Source organism: Ranitomeya imitator, chromosome 10 (assembly GCF_032444005.1).
Source record: "Ranitomeya imitator isolate aRanImi1 chromosome 10, aRanImi1.pri, whole genome shotgun sequence".
Classification (NCBI taxonomy): Eukaryota; Metazoa; Chordata; class Amphibia; order Anura; family Dendrobatidae; genus Ranitomeya; species Ranitomeya imitator.
This window is the reverse complement of record NC_091291.1, coordinates 77,139,914-77,164,833: the sequence shown is the minus strand read 5'-3', so window position 1 is coordinate 77,164,833 and position 24,920 is coordinate 77,139,914. Positions and strand designations below refer to the sequence as shown.

Here is a 24,920-nt window from a genome sequence, read left to right as displayed (position 1 = left end):
GGGAATAATAAAGCCATAAGATAACAAGATATACGGCCTGATTCAAAATAATGGTAGCATACCCATCATAGATCACATATCAACTCAAAGCAATGCACCATTTTTTTGTGAACACTGATGAGCAATGCAGGGAAGAAGCATACACGGGTGTTAACCCAAAGAAAAAACTTAGCTTCCAGCAAGTAGCCTCATGGCCTCGACGCATTTCCTGACCCACGGTTCATCAGGAGGCAGAGTATAAGGCAAGTTATTCCATAGATGCAGGTATCACGATGAATGGACAAACCTTTCTATTATGGAATGGGTTGGTTTTCGGTGCCTCTGGCCCAGCCTAATGGACCATCGTACATTGCAAGCCCAGACACAATTATTGGCATGTAAGTATCGTAGTAACTAGGCCGCCCCATACTATCTGTGGCCTAAAATATATAGGATTCATTAGTAGATGTAAAGAAGAAAACAAAATACTTTAACCCCTTAATCCCATATGACGTACTATCCCGTAAAGGTGACTTGGGACTTAATTCCCAGTGACGGGATAGTACGTCATAGGCGATCGGCCGCGCTCACGGGGGAGCGCAGCCGATCGCGGCCGGGTGTCAGCTGACTATCGCAGCTGACATTCGGCACTATGTGCCAGGAGCGGTCACGGACTGCCCCCGGCACATTAACCCCCAGCACACCGCGATCAAACATGATCGCAGTGTTCCGGGGGCATAGGGAAGCATCGCACAGGGAGGAAGCTCCCTTTGTGCTTCCCTAAGACGATCGGTACAAGGCGATGTGCTCACCTTGTACCGAGCGTCTCCTCCCTGCAGGCCCCGGATCCAAAATGGCCGTGGGGCTACTTCCCGGTCCAGAGCAGGCGCTGGTAACCAAGGATCAGGGCACGCCAGATCACTGATCTGACACAGTGCTCTGCATAGTGTCAGATCAGCGATCTGTCACTATACAGTGATGTCCCCCCTGGGACAAAGTAAAAAAGTTTTAGATGTGTAAAAAAAAAAAAAAAATTTCTAAATAAAGAAAAAAATATATATATATTGTTCCCATGAATACATTTCTTTATTTAAATTTAAAAAAACAAACAATAAAAGTACACATATTTAGTATCGCCGCGTCCGTAACGACCCAATCTATAAAACATTCCCACTAGTTAACCCCTTCAGTGAACACCGTAAAAAAATAAAATAAAAAAAAGAGGCAAAAAACTACGCTTTATTATCATACTGCCGAACAAAAAGTGGAATAACACGCGATTAAAAAGGACGGATATAAATAACCACGGTAATGCAGAAAACGTCATCTTGTCCCGCAAAAAACGAGCTGCCATAAAATAGTTTTTATCATATAAAAAGCGCCAAAACATAAAAAAAATCATGTAAATGAGGTATCACTGTAATCGTACTGACCCGAAGAATAAAACTGCTTTATCCATTTTACCAAACGCGGAACAGTATAAACGCACCCCCACCCCAAAAGAAATTCATGAATAGCTGGTTTTTGGTCATTCTGCCTCACAAAAATCGGAATAAAAAGCGATCAAAAAATGCCACGTGCCAAAAATGTTAACAATAAAAACGTCAACTCGTCCCGCAAAAAACAAGACCTTACATGACTATGTGGACCAAAATATGGAAAAATTATAGGTCTCAAAATGGGTTAATGCTAAAAATATTTTTTTGCAATAATAAGCGTCTTTTAGTGTGTGATGGCTGCCAATCATAAAAATCCGCTAGAAAACCCGCTAGAAAAGTAAATCTTAGGGAAACATAAAACATAAAATTTAAAAATGTATTTATTTCCATTCTCCTATTAGGGTTAGGGCTAGAGCTAGGGATAGGGTTAGGGCTAGGGTTAGGGCTAGAGTTAGAGTTAGGGTTAGGGTTGGGGCTAGGGTTAGGGTTGGGGCGAGGGTTGGGGCTAAAGTTAGGGTTGGGGCTAAAGTTAGGGTTGTATTGTGAATTCTGTTGTCGGGCTCCCTCCTGTGGTCATGAATGGTACTTCGGCTGGTTCTGTCCATGGACTTCCTCTGGTGGGTGTTTCTGAGTTTCCTTTCACAGGTGACAAGGTTAATTCGTTAGCTGCTGCTCTATTTAACTCCACTTAGATCTTTGCTCCATGCCAATGTTCCAGTATTGGTCTAGTACACTCCTGGATCGTTCTTGTGACCTGTCTTCCCATCAGAAGCTAAGTTCCAGCTTGTATTTCTTTGGTTTGCTATTTTTCTGTCCAGCTTGCTATTTAATTTGTTGTCTTGCTTGCTGGAAGCTCTGGGACGCAGAGGGAGCGCCTCCACACCGTGAGTCGGTGCGGAGGGTCTTTTTGCGCCCTCTGCGTGGTCTTTTTGTAGGTTTTTGTGCTGACCGCAAAGTAACCTTTCCTATCCTCGGTCTGTTCAGTAAGTCGGGCCTCACTTTGCTTAATCTATTTCATCTCTGTGTTTGTATTTTCATCTTTACTCACAGTCATTATATGTGGGGGGCTGCCTTTTCCTTTGGGGAATTTCTCTGAGGCAAGGTAGGCTTTATTTTTCTATCTTCAGGGCTAGCTAGTTTCTTAGGATGTGCCGAGTTGCATAGGGAGCATTAGGCGCAATCCACGGCTATTTCTAGTGTGGTTGATAGGTTTAGGGATTGCGGTCAGCAGAGTTCCCACGTCCCAGAGCTCGTCCTTTATTATCAGTAACTATCAGGTCATTCCGTGTGCTCTTAACCACCAGGTCCATTATTGTCCTGACCACCAGGTCATAACAGTACAGGTGGCCATAAGTACTAATGCATCTCAATAGAGGGATACGAGAAGTTCTGAGACCATTTTTTTTTCTTTGCAGTGTGTTTTGTCTCAATTTTCCCCTTTACCTCTGGGTGGTTCAGGACACTGGTGTAAACATGGACATTCAAGGTCTGTCCTCTTGGATGGATAATCTCACTACAAGGATACAAAACATTCAAGATTTTGTGGTTCAGAATCCGATGGCAGAGCCTAGGATTCCTATTCCTGATTTGTTTTTTGGTGATAGATCTAAGTTCTTGAATTTCAAAAATAATTGTAAATTATTTCTTGCCTTGAAACCTCGCTCCTCAGGTGACCCTGTTCAACAAGTAAAGATCATTATTTCTTTGTTACGTGGTGACCCTCAAGACTGGGCATTTTCCCTTGCGCCAGGAGATCCGGCATTGCGTGATGTTGATGCGTTTTTCCTGGCACTTGGATTGCTTTATGACGAACCTAATTCAGTGGATCAGGCAGAGAAAATCTTGCTGGCTCTGTGTCAGGGTCAGGATGAAGCGGAGATATATTGTCAGAAGTTTAGAAAGTGGTCTGTGCTCACTCAGTGGAATGAATGTGCCCTGGCAGCAATCTTCAGAAAGGGTCTCTCTGAATCCCTTAAGGATGTCATGGTGGGATTTCCCATGCCTGCTGGTCTGAATGAGTCTATGTCCTTGGCCATTCAGATCGATCGACGCTTGCATGAGCGTAAAGCTGTGCACCATTTGGCGGTACTATCTGAGCATGGGCCTGAGCCTATGCAATGTGATAGGACTTTGACCAGAGCTGAACGGCAAGAACACAGACGTCGGAATGGGCTATGTTTTTACTGTGGTGATTCCACTCATACTATCTCCGATTGTCATAAGCGCACTAAGCGGTTCGTTAGGTCTGCCACCATTGGTACGGTACAGTCTAAATTTCTATTGTCTGTTACTCTGATTTGCTCTTTGTCATCCTATTCTGTTATGGCATTTGTGGATTCAGGCGCTGCCCTGAATTTGATGGACTTGGAGTTTGCCAGGCGCTGTGGTTTTTTCTTGGAGCCCTTGCAGTATCCTATTCCATTGAGAGGAATTGATGCTACGCCATTGGCCAAGAATAAGCCTCAGTATTGGACCCAATTGACCATGTGCATGGCTCCTGCACATCAGGAGGATATCCGCTTTCTGGTGTTACATAATCTGCATGATATGGTCGTTTTGTGGTTGCCATGGCTACAGGTTCATAATCCAGTATTGGACTGGAAATCTGTCTGTGTCCAGCTGGGGTTGCCAGGGGGTACATGGTGATGTTCCATTTTTGTCTATTTCGTCTTCCACTCCTTCTGAAGTTCCAGAGTTTTTGTCAGATTATCGGGATGTATTTGATGAGCCCAAAGCCAGTGCCCTACTTCCTCATAGGGATTGAGATTGTGCAATTAATTTGATTCCTGGTAGTAAGTTTCCTAAGGGCCGATTGTTCAATTTATCTGTGCCAGAACACGCCGCTATGCGGAGTTATATAAAGGAATCCTTGGAGAAAGGCCATATTCGCCCGTCGTCATCACCGTTAGGAGCAGGGTTCTTTTTTGTGGCCAAGAAGGATGGTTCTTTGAGACCTTGTATTGATTACCGCCTTCTTAATAAAATTACAGTCAAATTTCAGTATCCTTTGCCGTTGCTGTCTGATTTGTTTGCTCGTATTAAAGGGGCTAGTTGGTTCACCAAGATAGATCTTCGAGGGGCGTATAATCTTGTGCGTATTAAACAAGGCGATGAATGGAAAACAGCATTTAATACGCCCGAGGGCCATTTTGAGTACCTGGTTATGCCATTCGGGCTTTCCAATGCTCCATCAGTATTTCAGTCCTTTATGCATGACATCTTCCGAGAGTACCTGGATAAATTCCTGATTGTGTATTTGGATGATATTTTGGTCTTTTCGGATGATTGGGAGTCTCATGTGAAGCAGGTCAGAATGGTGTTCCAGGTCCTTCGTGCGAATTCCTTGTTTGTGAAGGGGTCAAAGTGTCTCTTTGGAGTTCAGAAGGTTTCATTTTTGGGGTTCATTTTTTCCCCTTCTACTATCGAGATGGACCCTGTTAAAGTCCAGGCCATTTACGATTGGACTCAGCCGACATCTGTGAAGAGCCTGCAAAAGTTCCTGGGCTTTGCTAATTTTTATCGGCGCTTCATCGCTAATTTTTCTACTGTTGCTAAACCGTTGACTGATTTGACCAAGAAGGGTGCTGATGTGGTCAATTGGTCTTCTGCGGCTGTAGAGTCTTTTCAGGAGTTGAAACGTCGTTTTTCTTCTGCCCCTGTGTTGTGCCAGCCAGATGTTTCGCTTCCGTTTCAGGTTGAGGTTGATGCTTCTGAGATTGGAGCAGGGGCTGTTTTGTCGCAAAGAAGTTCTGATGGCTCGGTGATGAAGCCATGTGCTTTCTTTTCTAGAAAGTTTTCGCCTGCTGAGCGTAACTATGATGTTGGTAATCGTGAATTGTTGGCCATGAAGTGGGCATTCGAGGAGTGGCGTCATTGGCTGGAAGGAGCCAAGCATCGCGTGGTGGTCTTGACAGATCACAAGAATTTGACTTATCTTGAGTCTGCCAAACGGTTGAATCCGAGACAGTCAATGGTCGTTATTTTTCTCCCGTTTTGATTTTGTGGTTTCGTACCTTCCGGGCTCTAACGGTACCGTCACACTAAGCGACGCTGCAGCGATACCGACAACGATCCGGATCGCTGCAGCGTCGCTGTTTGGTCGCTGGAGAGCTGTCACACAGACCGCTCTCCAGCGACCAACGATGCCGGTAACCAGTGTAAACATCGGGTAACTAAGCTCAGGGCCGCGCTTAGTAACCCGATGTTTACCCTGGTTACCATCCTAAAAGTAAAAAAAACAAACAGTACATACTTACCTACAGCCGTCTGTCCTCCAGCGCTGTGCTCTGCACTCCTCCTGTACTGTCTGTGTGAGCACAGCGGCCGGAAAGCAGAGCGGTGACGTCACCGCTCTGCTTTCCGGCTGACCGACGCTCACAGCCAGTACAGGAGGAGTGCAGAGCACAGCGCTGGAGGACAGACGGCTGTAGGTAAGTATGTAGTGTTTGGTTTTTTTACTTTTAGGATGGTAACCAGGGTAAACATCGGGTTACTAAGCGCGGCCCTGCGCTTAGTTACCCGATGTTTACCCTGGTTACCAGTGAAGACATCGCTGAATCGGTGTCACACACGCCGATTCAGCGATGTCTGCGGGGAGTCCAGCGACCAAATAAAGTTCTGGACTTTCTTCCCCGACCAGCGACAGCACAGCAGGGGCCTGATCGCTGCTGCCTGTCACACTGGACGATATCGCTAGCGAGGACGCTGCAACGTCACGGATCGCTAGCGATATCGTCTAGTGTGACGGTACCTTTAGAATGTGAAGGCTGATGCCCTGTCAAGGAGTTTTGTGCCTGACTCTCCGGGTGTTCCTGAGCCGGCGGGTATTCTCAAAGAGGGGGTAATTTTGTCTGCCATCTCCCCTGATTTGCGGCGGTGCTGCAAAAATTTCAGGCTGATAGACCTGACCGTTGCCCAGCGGAGAAACTGTTTGTCCCTGATAGATGGACTAGTAGAGTTATCTCTGAGATTCATTGTTCAGTGTTGGCTGGGCATCCTGGAATCTTTGGTACCAGAGATTTGGTGGCTAGATCCTTCTGGTGGCCGTCTTTGTCGCGGGATGTGCGTTCTTTTGTGCAGTCCTGTGGGACTTGTGCTCGGGCTAAGCCCTGCTGTTCTCATGCCAGTGGGTTGCTTTTGCCCTTGCCGGTCCCGAAGAGGCCCTGGACGCATATTTCTATGGATTTTATTTCGGATCTCCCCGTCTCTCAAAAGATGTCGGTCATTTGGGTGGTTTGTGATCGCTTTTCTAAGATGGTCCATTTGGTACCTTTGTCTAAATTGCTTTCCTCCTCTGATTTGGTGCCATTATTTTTCCAGCATGTGGTTCGTTTACATGGTATCCCGGAGAACATTGTTTCTGACAGAGGTTCCCAGTTTGTTTCAAGGTTTTGGCGATCCTTTTGTGCTAGGATGGGCATTGATTTGTCTTTTTCCTCGGCTTTCCATCCTCAGACAAATGGCCAAACCGAACGAACTAATCAAACTTTGGAAACATATCTGAGATGCTTTGTTTCTGCTGATCAGGATGATTGGGTGTCCTTTTTGCCGTTGGCTGAGTTCGCCCTTAATAATCAGGCCAGCTCGGCTACTTTGGTTTCGCCGTTTTTCTGCAGTTCTGGTTTCCATCCTCGTTTCTCTTCAGGGCAGGTTGAGTCTTCAGACTGTCCTGGTGTAGATACTGTGGTGGATAGGTTGCAGCAGATTTAGACTCATGTGGTGGACAATTTGACATTGTCCCAGGAGAAGGCTCAACGTTTCGCTAACCACCGGCGCTGTGTGGGTCCCTGACTTCGTGTTGGGGATTTGGTTTGGTTGTCGTCTCGTTATGTTCCTATGAAGGTTTCCTCTCCTAAGTTTAAGCCTCGTTTCATTGGTCCGTATAAGATTTCTGAGGTTATCAATCCTGTGTCATTTCGTTTGGCCCTTCCTGCTTCTTTTGCCATCCATAATGTGTTCCATAGGTCGTTATTGCAGAGATACGTGGCGCCTGTGGTTCCATCCGTTGATCCTCCTGCCCCGGTGTTAGTTGAAGGGGAGTTGGAGTATGTGGTGGAGAAGATTTTGGATTCTCGTGTTTCGAGACGGAAACTCCAGTACCTGGTAAAGTGGAAGGGTTATGGTCAGGAAGATAATTCCTGGGTTTTTGCCTCTGATGTTCATGCTGCCGATCTGGTTCATGCCTTTCATTTGGCTCATCCTGGTCGGCCTGGGGGCTCTGGTGAGGGTTCGGTGACCCCTCCTCAAGGGGGGGGTACTGTTGTGAATTCTGTTGTCGGGCTCCCTCCTGTGGTCATGAATGGTACTTCGGCTGGTTCTGTCCATGGACTTCCTCTGGTGGGTGTTTCTGAGTTTCCTTTCACAGGTGACGAGGTTAATTCGTTAGCTGCTGCTCTATTTAACTCCACTTAGATCTTTGCTCCATGCCACCTGTCAATGTTCCAGTATTGGTCTAGTACACTCCTGGATCGTTCTTGTGATCTGTCTTCCCATCAGAAGCTAAGTTCCAGCTTGTATTTCTTTGGTTTGCTATTTTTCTGTCCAGCTTGCTATTTAATTTGTTGTCTTGCTTGCTGGAAGCTCTGGGACGCAGAGGGAGCGCCTCCGCACCATGAGTCGGTGCGGAGGGTCTTTTTGCGCCCTCTGCATGGTCTTTTTGTAGGTTTTTGTGCTGACCGCAAAGTAACCTTTCCTATCCTCGGTCTGTTCAGTAAGTCGGGCCTCACTTTGCTTAATCTATTTCATCTCTGTGTTTGTATTTTCATCTTTACTCACAGTCATTATATGTGGGGGGCTGCCTTTTCCTTTGGGGAATTTCTCTGAGGCAAGGTAGGCTTTATTTTTCTATCTTCAGGGCTAGCTAGTTTCTTAGGCTGTGCCGAGTTGCATAGGGAGCGTTAGGCGCAATCCACGGCTATTTCTAGTGTGGTTGATAGGTTTAGGGATTGCGGTCAGCAGAGTTCCCACGTCCCAGAGCTCGTCCTTTATTATCAGTAACTATCAGGTCATTCCGTGTGCTCTTAACCACCAGGTCCATTATTGTCCTGACCACCAGGTCATAACAGGATTGGGGCTAAAGTTAGGGTTGGGGCTAAAGTTAGAGTTAGGGTTGGGGCTAAAGTTAGGGTAAGGGTTGGGGCTAAAGTTAGGGTTAGGGCTAAAGTTAGGGTTGGGGCTAAAGTTAGGGTTAGGGTTTCGATTAGATTTACGGTTGGGATTAGGGTTAGGGGTGTGTCAGAGTTAGGGGTGTGGTTAGGGCTATGGTTGGGATTAGGGTTAGGGGTGTGTTTAGGATAGGGTTTCAGTTATAATTGGGGGGTTTCCATTGTTTAGGCACATCAGGGCTCTCCATGGCGACATGGCGTCCGATCTCAATTCCAGCCAATTCTGCTTTGAAAAAGTAAAACAGTGCTCCTTCACTTCCAAGCTCTTCCGTGCGCCCAAACAGGGGTTTACCCCAACATTTGGGGTATCAGCATACTCAGGACAAATTGGACAACAACTATTGGGGTCCAATTTCTCTTGTTACCCTTGGGAAAATAAAAATAAAAATTACGCGGGTTAAAAAAAACATTTTTGTGGGAAAAAAATTAATTTTTATTTTCACGACTCTGCTTTATAAACTGTAGTGAAACACATGGGGGTTCAAAGCTGTCAAAACACATCTAGATAAGTTCCTTGGGGTGTCTAGTTTCCAAAATGGTGTCACTTGTGGGGGGTTTCTACTGTTTAGGTGCATCAGGGGCTCTGCAAATGCATCGTGATTCGTGACGCCTGCAGACCAATCCATCTAAGTCTGCATTCCAAATGGCGCTCCTTCCCTTCCGAGCTCTGCCATGCGCCCAAACGGTGGTCCCCACCCCACATATGGGGTATCAGCGTACTCAGGACAAATTGAACAACAACTTTTGGGGTCCAATTTCTTTTGTTACCCTTGGGAAAATAAAAATTTGGGGGGCTACAAAACATTTTTGTGGGAAAAAAAATAATTTTTATTTTCACGACGTTATAAACTGTAGTGAAACACTTGGGGGTTCAAAGTTCTCACAACACATCTAGGTAAGTTCCTTGGGGTGTCTAGTTTCCAAAATGGTGTCACTTCTGGGGGGTTTCTACTGTTTAGGTGCATCAGGGGCTTTGCAAATGCAATGTGACGCCTACAGACCAATCCATCTAAGTCTGCATTCCAAATGGCGCTCCTTCCCTTCCGAGCTTTGCGATGCGCACAAACAGTGGGTCCCCCCACATATGCGGTATCAGCGCCGTACTCAGGACAAATTGGATAAAAACTTTTGGGGTCGCATTTCTCCTGTTACCCTTGGGAAAATACAAAACTGGGGGCTAAAAAATAATTTTTGTGAAAAAAAAAAATTATTTTCACGGCTCTGCATTATAAACTGTAGTGAAACACTTGGGGGTTCAAAGCTGTCAAAACACAGCTAGATAAGTTCCTTAGGGGTGTCTACTTTCCAAAATATTGTCACTTGTGGGGGGTTTCAATGTTTAGGCACATCAGTGGCTCTCCAAACGTGACATGGTGTCCCATCTCAATTCCAGTCAATTTTGCATTGAAAAGTCAAACAGCGCTCCTTCCCTTCCGATCTCTGCCATGCGCCCAAACAGTGGTTTACCCCCACATGTGGGGTATCGGCGTACTCAGAACAAATGGCACAACAACTTTTGGGGTCCAATTTCTTCTCTTACCCTTGGGAAAATAATAAATTGGGGGCGAAAAGATCATATTTGTGAAAAATATGATTTTTTATTTTTACGGCTCTGCATTATAAACTTCTGTGAAGCACTTGGTGGGTTAAAGTGCTCACCACACATCTAGATAAGTTCTTTAGGGGGTCTATTTCCAAAATGGTGTCAGTTGTGGTGGGTTTCAATGTTTAGGCACATCAGGGGCTCTCCAAACGCAACATGGCGTCCCATCTCAATTCCAGTCAATTTTGCATTGAAAAGTCAAATGGCGCTCCTTCCCTTCCGAGCTCTGCCGTGCGCCCAAACAGTGGGCACAACAACTTTTGGGGTCCAATTTCTTCTCTTACCCTTGGGAAAATAAAACAAATTGGAGCTGAAGTAAATTTTTTGTGAAAAAAGTTAAATGTTAATTTTTTTTAAACATTCCAAAAATTCCTGTAAAACACCTGAAGGGTTAATAAACTTCTTGAATGTGGTTTTGAGCACCTTGAGGGGTGCAGTTTTTAGAATGGTGCCACACATCAAAATGACTTCAAATGTGATGTGGTCCCTAAAAAATATTGGTGTTGTAAAAATGAGAAATTGCTGGTCAACTTTTAACCCTTATAACTCCCTAACAAAAAAAATTGGGGTTCCAAAATTGTGCTGATGTAAAGTAGACATGTGGGAAATGTTACTTATTAATTATTTTAAATGACATATCTCTGTGATTTAAGGGCATAAAAATTCAAAGTTGGAAAATTGCAAAATGTTCAATATTTTTGACAAATTTCCATTTTTTTCACAAATAAACGCACATTATATCAAAGAAATTTTACCACTATCATGAAGTACAATATGTCACGAGAAAACAATGTCAGAATAGCCAAGATCCGTTGAAGCGTTCCAGAGTTATAACCTCATAAAGGGACAGTGGTCAGAATTGTAAAAATTGGCCGTCATTAACGTGCAAACCACCCTTGGGGCTTACAATAATAAATCTCCTCATATGTTTCCATTATTATCTCCAGTAATTGTATTATTACACAGGATATTTATGATGTTACATCGGCTCATCATCTTCTCATTCAGGTCTGTGCAATATCAGATCTTCTCAGTGGAGACGTTCTATAGAAGAGAATTTTCCTGAATTACCCACCAAGGATGCATATAGACAGAGACGAGATGGCAGAGAGAATATTACACCTCACCCTAGAGATCCTCTTCCGGCTTACTGGAGAGGTGAGAGATTCTGATGACATCACATTACATCAGGGGTGTCAAACTGCATTCCTCGAGGGCTGCAAACAGGTCATGTTTTCAGGATTTCCTTGCATTGCACAGGTGATAATTTAATAACCTGCAGAGAATGATTCCAGCACCTTGTGCAATGCTAAGGAAATCTTGAAAACACGCATGGTCTGAGGCCCTCGAGGAATGCAGTTTGACACCCCTGCATTACATCATTCTTATCTATGGGAATAACAGATGGACAGAAATGGAGAGGTGAGGACTCTGGAAATGTCTGTAGTGAGATTTATTAATGTGTTTCTCCATAACCAGGATTACACAGTAGTGAAGAAGACCTCTAGTGAGTGCTGTCAGGACCCTGTGTCTAAGGGAAGGGGAAGACTCCTGAGCCCAATCACGGGGCCTCCACCTCACCCCCTGATACATGAGGACATCAATGACCAGAAGATCCTAGAAGTCACCTATAAAATGATTGAGCTGCTGACTGGAGAGGTGACACTGCTGGGAATGCTGGGGCATTTAAAAATAACGCTATGAAGGGATCGGGAAGTTGACGGTATCATTACATGCATCAGGTTTCTATAAGATGTCAGGATGTCGCTGTCTATTTGTCCATGGAGGAATGTGAGTATTTAGAAGGACATAAAGATGTGTACAAAGACGTCATGGAGGTTCCTCAGCCCCTCACATCACCAGGTAAGAGACAGGACTAAATACACACGACCTGTAATTATCTGTATGCAAAGAATGAATTCAGTCACTGTATGTGTTTCCTCCAGTTACATCCAGTAAGATGACAACACCAGAGAGATGTTCCCATCCTCTTCTTCCACAGGACTGTAAACAAGAAGATCGCAATGTTCCTCAGGATCATCAGGTAGATGGAGAGAAAGTGTTATGAGATCTCCCCTATGATGAGTAGACGGCTGTGAAGGTCTTGTGTTCAGTCTTGTTTTATCCACCAGTGTTAAAAAAAAATTTCTCTTGAGGGAGGAGGAGAACTAGAACTCTAGTGCCATCTATTGGAAGTAGCAATCCGAAAAGTCAATACTGACTCTTTAACAAGCCTTGTCATATGACATAGGATAAAAGCCAAAGTCATGACAAGGCTCGATAGAGAGTTGGAATTGACTTTTAGGATTGCTACTTCCAATAGGTGGCACTAGAGGAGTCCTAGTCCTAGTCCTCCCTGAAGAGACAATTTGTATATTCCCCAAGGAGCATTGAAAGGCTTAAAAAGTCTCCTCACCTTGGCATGTCAGGCTTGAAATGTCAGTCTCCACAAAGAGAATTGTAACCCCTTGGATCCATCAGTGTTATAAGTTTTATACTTGTGTAATGATAGTGACGGAGATGGCAGGATTAGAGCTGATCATAGATGTGACTTCTCCGTCTGTCTATGACTTTTACAATATTTCTTTCAGAGTGAAGATCTGACCTATATTAATACTACAGAGACATATGTGAGGGGTGGTGAGTGGTGTAAAGAGGAGATTCCTACATATGACTACCCAGGTGAGTAGTAACCACTAAATGCTGAGAAGTCACAGATTTTTCTTAGTCACAGGCTGTGTCTGCTTTTTCGGTGGTGTAGTCCAGCTGTATCACAATCATTTGATCATCATTTTGCCTCTAGACCAGAACATTCACCTCCACACGAAATTCTTTAAATTACTTTAGATATTGAAAGCCACCAGGATGATTAACCTACCAACTGGTATTAGAAGACGCTGACCCTTACCTGCCCAGATCTGTAAACCACAAAGCCAAATGACAGCATATGCAGAATATGCTGACAAGTTAGAAAATCACTTGAAGAAAAATATTATGATGGGCCTTTTAAAGAAAGCAGAGGGGAAATGATTCTGTTGGCTTCCTAGAACCCTGATATTTTATTGGATGAATCTACCTCCTTTTTCTTCTGTGCTGCTGAATGTGCTCATATGGTCTCTACAAGACCAGGTCCAGTCTTTATGGCCTAGCTTCGCTTTAATGATCGACAACATTAAATTTGAAGTGAGGTCTAAGTGTGAATTTCTGAACAATAACAAGAGTTTCCCCTTATCCTGACTTTTCATATTCTTTTAACCCCTTAGTGACAGAGCCAATTTGGTACTTAATGACCGAGCCAATTTTTGCAATTCTGACCACTGTCACTTTATGAGGTTATAACTCTGGAACGCTTCAACGGATCCTGCTGATTCTGAGAATGTTTTTTCGTGACATATTGTACTTCATGTTAGTGGTAACATTTCTTCGATATTACTTGCGATTATTTATGAAAAAAACGGAAATATGGCGAAAAATTTTTAAATTTTGCAATTTTAAAACTTTGTATTTTTATGCCCTTAAATCAGAGAGATATGTCACGAAAAATAGTTAATAAATAACATTTCCCACATGTCTACTTTACATCAGCACAATTTTGGAAACAAAATTTTTTTTTGTTAGGGAGTTATAAGGGTTAAAAGTTGACCAGCAATTTCTCATTTTTACAACACCATTTTTTTTTAGGAACCACATCACATTTGAAGTCATTTTGAGGGGTCTATATGATAGAAAATACCCAAGTGTGACACCATTCTAAAAACTACACCCCTCAAGGTTCTCAAAACCACATTCAAGAAGTTTATTAACCCTTTACGTGCTTCACAGGAACTGAAACAATGTGGAAGGAAAAAATGAACATTTAACTTTTTTTTGCAAACATCTTAATTCAGAACCATTTTTTTTATTTTCACAAGTGTAAAAACAGAAATGTAACCAGAAATTTTGTTATGCAATTTCTCCTGAATACGCCAATACCCCATATGTGGGGGTAAACCACTTTTTGGGCGCACCGCAGAACTTAGAAGTGAAGGAGCGCCGTTTGACTTTTTCAATGCAGAATTGGCTGGAATTGAGATCGGACGCCATGTCACGTTTAGAGAGCCGCTGATGTGCCTAAACAGTGGAAACCCCTCAAGTGACACCATTTTGGAAACTAGACCCCTTAAGGAACTTATCTAGATGTGTGGTGAGCACTTTGAACCCCCAAGTGCTTCACAGAAGTTTATAACGTAGAGCCGTGAAAATAAAAAATCGCTTTTGTTTACACAAAAATGATCTTTTCGCCCACAAATTCTTATTTTCACAAGGGTAACAGGAGAAATTAGACCACAAAAGTTGTTGTGCGATTTCTCCTGAATACGTCGATACCCCATATGTGAGGGTAAACCACTGTTTGGGCGCACCGCAGAGCTTGGAAGTGAAGGAGCGCCGTTTTACTTTTTCAATGTAGATTTGGCTGGAATTGAGATTGGACGCCATGTCGCGTTTGGAGAGCCTCTGATGTGCCTAAACAGTGGAAACCCCCCACAAGTGACCCCATTTTGGAAACTACAACCCTTAAGGAACATATCTAGATGTGTGGTGAGCACTTTGAACCCTCATGTGCTTCACAGAAGTTTATAATGTAGAGCCGTGAAAAAAAAAATCGCATTTTTTCTACAAAAATGATCTTTTTGCCCACAAATTTTTATTTTCACAAGGGTAACAGGAGAAATTAGACCACAAAAGTTGTTGTGCAATTTCTCCTGAGTACACTGATACCCAATATGTGGGGGTAAACCACTGTTAGGACGCACCGCAGAGCTTGGAAGAGAAGGAGTGCCGTTTTACTTTTTCAATGTAGAATTGGCTGGAATTGAGATAGGACGCCATGTCGCGTTTGGAGAGCCCCTGATGTGCCTAAACAGTGGAAACCCCCCACAAGTGACACCATTTTGGAAACTAGACCCCTTAAGGAACTTATCTAGATGTGTGGCGAGCACTTTGAACCCCCATGTGCTTCACAGAAGTTTATAACGTAGAGCCGTGAAAAAAAAAATTTGCATTTTTTCTACAAAAATGATCTTTTTGCCCACAAATTTTTATTTTCACAAGGGTAACAGGAGAAATTAGACCACTAAAGTTGTTGTGCAATTTCTCCTGAGTACGTCGATACCCAATATGTGGGGGTAAACCACTGTTTGGGCGCACCGCAGAGCTTGGAAGAGAAAGAGTGCCGTTTTACTTTTTCAATGTAGAATTCGCTGGAATTGAGATCGGACGCCATGTCGCGTTTGGAGAGCCCCTGATGTGCCTAAACAGTAGAAATCCCCCACAAGTGACCCCATTTTGGAAACTAGACCCCCCATGGAACTTATCTAGATGTGTGGTGAGAACCTTGAATGCCCAAGTGCTTCACAGAAGTTTATAATGCAGAGCCGTGAAAATAAAAAATATTTTTTTTTTCCACAAAAAAGATTTTTTAGCCCCCAAGTTTTTATTTTCACAAGGGTAACAAGAGAAATTGGACACCAAAAGTTGTTGTCCAATTTGTCCTGAGTATGCTGGTACCCCATATGTGGGGGTAAACCACTGTTTGGGCGCACGGCAGAGCTCGGAAGGGAAGGAGCGCCTTTTTGGAATGCAGACTTTGATAGAATGGTCTGCGGGTATTATGTTGCGATTGCAGAGCCCCTGATGTACCTAAACTGTAGTAACCCCCCACAAGTGACCCCATTTTGGAAACTAGACCCCCCAAGGAACTTATCTAGATGTGTGGTGAGAACCTTGAATGCCCAAGTGCTTCACAGAAGTTTATAATGCAGAGCCGTGAAAATAAAAAATATTTTTTTTTTCCACAAAAAAGATTTTTTAGCCCCCAAGTTTTTATTTTCACAAGGGTAACAAGAGAAATTGGACACCAAAAGTTGTTGTCCAATTTGTCCTGAGTATGCTGGTACCCCATATGTGGGGGTAAACCACTGTTTGGGCGCACGGCAGAGCTCGGAAGGGAAGGAGCGCCTTTTTGGAATGCAGACTTTGATAGAATGGTCTGCGGGTATTATGTTGCGATTGCAGAGCCCCTGATGTACCTAAACTGTAGTAACCCCCCACAAGTGACCCCATTTTGGAAACTAGACCCCCCAAGGAACTTATCTAGATGTGTGGTGAGAACTTTGAATGCCCAAGTGCTTCACAGAAGTTTAGAATGCAGAGTCGTGAAAATAAAAAATATTTTTTTTCCACAAAAAAGATATTGTAGCCACCAAGTTTTTATTTTCACAAGGGTAACAGGAGAAATTGGACTGCAATAGTTGTTGTCCAATTTATCCCGAGTACGCTGATGCGCCATATGTGGGGGTAAACCACTGTTTGGGCGCACGGCAGAGCTCGGAAGGGAAGGAGCGCCTTTTTGGAATCCAGACTTTGATAGAATGGTCTGTGGGCATTATGTTGCGATTGCAGAGCCCCTGATGTACCTAAACTGTAGTAACCCCCCACAAGTGACCCCATTTTGGAAACTAGACCCCCCAAGGAACTTATCTAGATGTGTGGTGAGAACTTTGAATGCCCAAGTGCTTCACAGAAGTTTAGAATGCAGAGTCGTGAAAGTAAAAAATATTTTTTTTTTCACAAAAAAGATATTGTAGCCCCCAAGTTTTTATTTTCACAAGGGTAACAAGAGAAATTGGACCCCAGAAGTTGTTCTCCAATTTATCCCGAGTACGCTGATGCCCCATATGTGGGGGTAACCCACTGTTTGGGCGCACGGCAGAGCTCAGAAGGGAGGGAGCACCATTTGACTTTTTGAGCGCAAAATTGGCTGTCGTGTTTGGAGACCCCCTGATGTACCTAAACAGTGGAAACCCCCCAATTCTAGCTCCAACCCTAACCCCAACACACCCCTAACCCTAATCCCAACCTGATCCATAATCCTAATCACTAACCCTAACCATAATCACAACCCTTACCCCAAAACAACCCTAATGTCAACCCTGACCATAACCCTAATCAAAACCCTAAAACAACACACCCCTAATCCTAATCTCAACCCTAACCTCAAACCTAACCCTAATCCCAATACACCCCTAATCACAACCCTAACCTTAACCCTAATCCCAAACCTAACCCTAATCCCAAGCGTAACCCTAATGCCAACCCTAACCCTAATACCAACCCTAATCCAAACCCTAACCCTAATCCCAGCTCTAACCCTAACTTTAGCCCTAACTTTAGCCCCAACCCTAACCCTAGCCCTAAGGCTACTTTCACACTTGCGTCGTTTGGCATTCCGTCGCAATCCGTCGTTTTGGACAAGAAACGGATCCTGCAAATGTGCCCGCAGGATGCGTTTTTTGCCCATAGTCGCGTCCGTCGTGCACTGGATCAGTTGTGTTTTGGCGGACCGTCGGCACAAAAAAACGTTCAATGAAACGTTTTTTTGTACGTCGCATCCGCCATTTCTGACCGCGCATGCGTGGCCGTAACTCTGCCCCCTCCTCCCCAGGACATAGATTGGGCAGCGGATGCGTTGAAAAACTACAGCTGCTGCCCACGTTGTGCACAATTTTCACAACGTGCGTCGGTATGTCGGGCCGACGCATTGCGATGGCCCCGTACCGACGTAAGTGTGAAAGAAGCCTAACCCTAAATTTAGCCCCAACCCTAACCCTAAATTTAGCCCCAACCCTAGCCCTAACCCTAGCCCTAACCCTAACCCTACCCCTAACCTACCCCTAACCCTAACCTAACCCTAACCCTACCCCTAACCATAACCTAACCCTACCCCTAACCCTAACCCTAACCCTAATTTTAGCCCCAACTGCTGTTCTCCTGCCGGCCGGCAGATGGAGACAGATGGCGGGCGCACTGGGCATGCGTCCGCCATGTTCTTCTGCCGGCGGCCAGGAGGAGCAGCAAGAGGATCCAGGGACACAGGTGAGTATTGTAGGGTCCCCGAATCCCCCTATTTCTCTGTCCTCTGATGTGCGATCACATCAGAGGACAGAGAATTACACTTTACTTTTTTTTTTTTTTTTGCGGTCGCCGGTAAACAGTTAATTACCGGCGATCGCAAAACAGGGGTCGGTAAAACCGACTCCGATCATGCTCTTTGGGGTCTCGGCTACCCCCGGCAGCCGAGACCCCAAAGATTCTCCCGGTGCCGACCGGCGGGCGCACTGCGCATGCGCCCGCCATTTTGAAGATGGCGGCGCCCACCGGGAGACACGAGGAGCATCGGGGGAGCTAGGTGAGTATTGGGGGGCAACCTGGGACCCCTTTTCTCTGTCCTCCGATGTGCGATCACATCGGAGGACAGAGAAATTAAAAAGAGATCGCGTTTTTTTTTGTTTTGTTTTTTTTTTTGCGATCGCCGGTAAACGGTTAATTACCGGCGATCGCAAATGTGGGGTGGGTTAAAAACCCCCCGAATCATGTTCTCTGGGGTCTCAGCTACCCCCGGCAGCCGAGACCCCGGAGAAAATCGGCCTCTGGGGGGCGCTATTGACTTTTTCCACAGCGCCGTTAATTAACGGCGCTGTGGTTTAAGTACCCTTAGCGGCCGCCGTTAAAAGGCGTATCGGCGGTTGCTAAGCGGTTAAAACTAACTTAAAGGATGATTGTGATAAAATTGTGATAAACTACATAAAAACATTACACCTGTGCCATGATATATCTCTAAGCTGTGCATTGCTGATGGCTGTAATATACATTTATTCATGCCTGCAGGAGATGTATTCGCATGGCTTGAGCCCTGGTTTCATGTAATCACTCCATATCATATATTACATTGTTTTCAATCCTAAGGAAATCAGATTACTGCACAATCTCTCCAGAAATGGGGAGCACTAATACTTTCTCTACTTTTCTGGTCAGAACTCATAGTAGCTCCAATTATCCACCATAAAAAAGTGCAACTCTGATTTAGTATTGGAATTTTTCCCCCAAACATTCATTGTTGTTGTCAATATAATATTTTTTTATTCTATTTTTTTTTTTTTACTGATTCATTCTGTAAGACAGTTTGATTGTGGTGGGATTGGCCTGCCTCGCTTATGTGAGTCTGTAACTCCTTGGTAGTCTTTAAAAAAGGTCTCCATTACCAAATGCCCAGGATCTAAATTTAAGACACCTCTGCTCTGCACTGTTACAAAAAGTTTTCCTTCAATATCTAATATTTCTGTTTGAAACTTATTTGACAGAATATGTTGGCCCTTACAATAATTTAGATAGCCAAGAGCCACTGAGCCACGTGCTGAAATTTCCCTAGAGAGGTTTCTCCGCTAGTTACTCATTCTTTACTGATGAAGACTATTGTTTGATCATTTCAATAGATTTGTTATTGCGTTTGAGCGACTATTAATGTGGAAACCTCTGTTTTTCCATTGACAGATTATAGATCTGAGTGAGGACTTGTTTTTGTGAGATGAGTAGAAGTTTTTATTGGTATTATATTCGCCTACATAACATTGTTTGGTGGCTTTTTATTCCAATATTTGGAAGGCAGAATGAAAACACAACTGAATACCACGCTCTACTGGTTCATCCTATGAGGTTTTCTATTAGTTTGTGAATTGTAATTGTCTTGGTGAATAATTCAATATTTTTACATAACTTGCTATTTTATGGACAGTTTAAGTAGAAATGTTGAAAATCGTAAATTAATAATAATTGCCTTAATTCTTAGCAGATGACTGTACCAGGAGATCAGAGGGACAGCTGATATCTTCAATTTTTAAATCAGATGATCTTGAGATCCCACAGGATACAATTGAAGTGATTGCCATTACTCCAGATATACCATCATCTCTTCACTGCAAAGATCTGTCATCTGATCAAATGAAACAGTTTCTGCCTTCTGATTCATTACTGACTATTAAGGACTATCAAAGTCACAAAATAAGCATTGAAAGTTTTACAGAGAAATCCAAGTTTATCAGACATCAGATAACTCTCACAGGGGAGAAGATTTTTTCTTGTTCAGAATGTGATAAATGTTTTAACCATAAATCGACCCTTGTTAAGCACCAAAGAATTCACACAGGGGAGAAGCCTTTTTTCTGTTCAGAATGTGGGAAATGTTTTACAGAGAAAACAAATCTTATCACACATCAGAGAACTCACACAGGGGAGAAGCCTTTTTTCTGTTCAGAATGTGGGAAATGTTTTACAAAAAAATCAACTCTTATCAAACATCAGAGAACTCACACAGGGGAGAAGCCTTTTTCATGTTTGGAATGTGGGAGATGTTTTACAGAGAAATCAAGTTTTATTAGACATCAGAGAATTCACACAGGGGAGAAACCTTTTTCATGTTCATATTGTGGGAAATGTTTTAACCAGAAATCAGATGCTGTTGTACACCACAGAACTCACACAGGGGAGAAGCCTTTTTCATGTTCAGAATGTGGGAAATGTTTTATACAGAAATCAAATCTTATTACACATTGGAAAACTCATACCAAGGAGAAACTTGTTTAGGATGTGGGAGATTTTTTAACTCAAAATCGCATATTGTTACATACCAGAGCAGTCACACAAAATGCCTTTTTCATGTTCAATATGTGGGAAATGTTTTAACCAGAAAGCGCATCTTGATAGCCGCCGGAGAACTCACATAGGGGAGAACACTGCAACTACACCCAACTGGTCATTGTACAGAATAGAAAGGCACTAGTTTGACTTCTAAAAACACCATCTGGGGACTAACTCCCTAATAGGCCATTGAGGGGTTTGTCATACCTCCTGAGGAACTAGAGGGGATGGCCCCAATACACTGTCAACAAAGGGAAAGGAAAGTTTGAAGTAAGATATGAGAAACTAAAACACATTCATATAGGGCAAAAAGACAAGCTAAGAAGAATCAAAAATAAAAAGATCAAGTATAACCGCACAGAAACCTAACAGCTGTTGAAGGTAAAGGTGCTGGAAAGCAAACAGATTCAAGGCAAGAATACAACTGGATTTTATCAGGCAAGATAAACTACTTAGCTGAAGGGCTGGAACTCCTGAACACACATCTACCAAGAGAGATAGCCAGCAAGGAAGTGAAGGGAAGGGTAAGCATATGAAATCACACCCACAATGTGATGGGGAAAACCAAAACGGGAACATGAGAAACAGTAGGAGAGGAGCAAACCTATAAAGGAAAACAAAGACAATAAAAACCATTATCATTTGGACAGGGAAAAACAGGCAATATCTAAGCAGACAGAAGAACCGACCACGTAGCAACATTTCATCTGATTGAATCTCCAAACCAAGCTATGGCAGTACCTCCACTTCTACGAGGGGCCACCGGGCCCTCACAAACTTCTACTGTCTGATGTTGCTGATGGAACTTTCTCATCAGGCAATTCATAGTTACATAGGTTGAAAAAAGACCTAGGTCCATCAAAGTCAACCTTTCTCCAACAAATATACATTTTTTGTCACTACATTATCTATAACCCATAATGTTATATGTACTGAGGAAATCATGCATCCTCTTTTTAAAAGCTATAGTGTCTGATATTAATACCTCTTGTGGTGGGGCATTCCACAATCTAACTGCTCTAACAGTAAAGAAACCATTTTTGTTTAGCTGCCAGAATCGCTTTTCTTCCACCCATAATGAGTGCCACTGATCCTTAGTATGGTTTTTGGAAGGAGCAAGTCATGTGTCAGTCCTTTGCATTGACCACAATATATACATATAAATGAGATCTCCTCTGAGACGTCTTTTTTCTAAGCTAAACAAGCCCAACTTTTTTCAACTTCTCATCATATAGGAGGCCTGACATCTGTTGTAATAATTTAGTTGCCCGCCTTTGAACTAACTCTATGTAACTATTCCACCCCTCAGTGTCTTAAGATGCAGTGATTGAAAGCTCAGTCATACAATCTAGTGCAAGTGCATGCTTAGCTCAGCTGTCTGTGTTTTGATTGACAACTCAGCCGTTCAATTGGAGAAAGGAAGGTGCTGAGCTCTCATCAGGTGCTCCCTGTTCTTTTGATTACTCAGCTACTTAACTGGGAATGCAGTCCCAGATAGCTGCCATCCGTATCTTCAGCTCAGTGTACTTTGTTTTCTTGGGGATCTATTGTTGTCTGACGTTGACCTTAGTCTGATCACCTGTTTGGCTAACCCCTTTGACCTGATCTGCCATCCTCCTGGTATTTTGATCTTGGACTGTTACCTGACTACACTTTTGTCTCTTCCCTTTATTTTTGATGTACCATCCTGACTATTGATTCTCTAATTACCTGTAACCACAATACCCAAGTCCTTTCCTGTTCTGTAGTTCTGAGTATGCTTCCATTTTATGTATATGCAACATTTAGATTACTCTGTATAAACCTACATAGAATATGGAGCTCTATACTCAGACAGTAAATATGGTGAGACAGCGTTTTATGAATAATCAAACAGTACTTTTATTGACTCATACATGTATAAAATAATTGGGTGGCACAAACCCTAAATACAATATCAAAGACGAGCATAAATGGGGGAAGGAAACAAACAGGGTGTGCACAGCAGGATAATTACGTCACTCTAAAAAGCGCACCAAAAATCTGGCATAAATACCCGTATATACTCGAGTATAAGCCGACCCCCCCTAATTTTGCCACAAAAAACTGGGAAAACTTAATGACTCGAGTATAAGCCTAGGGTGGGAAATGCAGCAGCTACCGGTAAATGTCAAAAGTAAAATTAATTGAGACATCAGTAGGTTAAGTGTTTTTGAATATCCATATTGAATCAGGAGCCCCATATAATGCTCCATAAAGTTTATGATGGCCCCATAACATTTGCCCGATATAATGCTGCACAAATGTTGATTATGGCCCCATAAGATGCTTCATAGACAAATTTGCCCAATATAATGCTGCACACATGTTGATTATTGCCCCATAAGATGCTCCATAAAGATATTTGCCCCATATAGTGCTGCACAAACGTTATGGCCCCATAAGATGCTCCATACAGACACTTGCCCCATATAGTGCTGCACAAACGTTGATTATGGCCCCATGCAGACACTTGCCCCATACAGACACTTGCGCAGGCATGTACTATGGAGGACAGAGAATGAACTTCAATCCAATATTGCAGCCAGCATGCAGCCAGCGGGTAAGGAAAGGGTGAATCAAACACCCGAAAACCCCGCCCCTATGGCTGAAGATTGTTCCCTCCAAATTCAGTTGACAGAGTTCCTTTAAATCAGAGAGCCATATCGCACAAAATAGTTAAAAAATAACATTTACCACATGTTACATGTTTACATCAGTACAATTTTGGAACCAAATATTTTTTCTTAAGTTATAAGGGTTTAAATTTGACCAGCGATTTTTCACTTTTTCAACATATTTTACAAAAAAAATTTTTTTAGGGACCACATCACATTTGAAGTCACCTTGAGGGGTCTAAATGAAAGAAATTACCCAAAAGTGACACCATTCTAAAAACGGCACCCCTTAAGGTACTAAAAACCACATTCAAGAAGTTTATTAACCCTGTTATGAAAGGCAATTCAGTACCACAATGGACATAGCGGTCAGAGCACATACAGTGATCTGACAATAACCCAAAATCATAGAACGAGCTCTGAGACGTGGGAACTCTGCAGACCGCAATCCCTAATCCTCTCCAAAACAACACTAGAGGCAGCCGTGGATTGCGCCTAACTCTGCCTATGCAACTCGGCACAGCCTGAGAAACTAACTAGCCTGAAGATAGAAAATAAGCCTACCTTGCCTCAGAGAAATACCCCAAAGGAAAAGGCAGCCCCCCACATATAATGACTGTGAGTTAAGATGAAAAGACAAACGTAGAGATGAAATAGATTCAGCAAAGTGAGGCCCGACTTTCTTAACAGAGCGAGGATAGAAAAGGTAACTTTGCGGTCTACACAAAACCCTAAAGAAAACCACGCAAAGGGGGCAAAAAGACCCTCCGTACCGAACTAACGGCACAGAGGTACACCCTTCGCGTCCCAGAGCTTCCAGCAACAAATAAGACAAGCTGGACAGAAAAAATAGCAAACAAATAGCAAAGAAGAACTTAGCTATGCAGAGCAGCAGGCCACAGGAATGATCCAGGGAAAAGCAAGTCCAACACTGGAACATTGACAGGAAGCCAGGATAAAAGCATTAGGTGGAGTTAAGTAGAGAAGCACCTAACGACCTCACCAGATCACCTGAGGGAGGAAACTCAGAAGCCGCAGTACCACTTCCCTCCACCAACAGAAGCTCACAGAGAGAATCAGCCGAAGTACCACTTGTGACCACAGGAGGGAGCTCTGCCACAGAATTCACAACAGTACCCCCCCTTGAGGAGGGGTCACCGAACCCTCACCAGAGCCCCCAGGCCGACCAGGATGAGCCACATGAAAGGCACGAACAAGATCGGGAGCATGGACATCAGAGGCAAAAACCCAGGAATTATCTTCCTGAGCATAACCCTTCCATTTAACCAGATACTGGAGTTTCCGTCTAGAAACACGAGAATCCAAAATCTTCTCCACAATATACTCCAATTCCCCCTCCACCAAAACCGGGGCAGGAGGATCAACAGATGGGACCATAGGTGCCACGTATCTCCGCAACAATGACCTATGGAATACGTTATGTATGGAAAAAGAATCTGGAAGGGTCAGACGAAAAGACACAGGATTAAGAACCTCAGAAATCCTATACGGACCAATGAAACGAGGTTTAAACTTAGGAGAGGAAACCTTCATAGGAACATGACAAGAAGATAACCAAACCAGATCC

At 43.4% G+C, this 24,920-nt stretch overlaps 1 pseudogene; it reads left to right on the top strand.

Annotated features, from left to right (window-relative positions):
- LOC138651794 (oocyte zinc finger protein XlCOF22-like) overlaps positions 1–22,554 on the top strand; it is a 45,269-nt pseudogene extending 22,715 nt beyond the window's left edge.
- Positions 22,555–24,920: the final 2,366 nt, after the last annotated feature.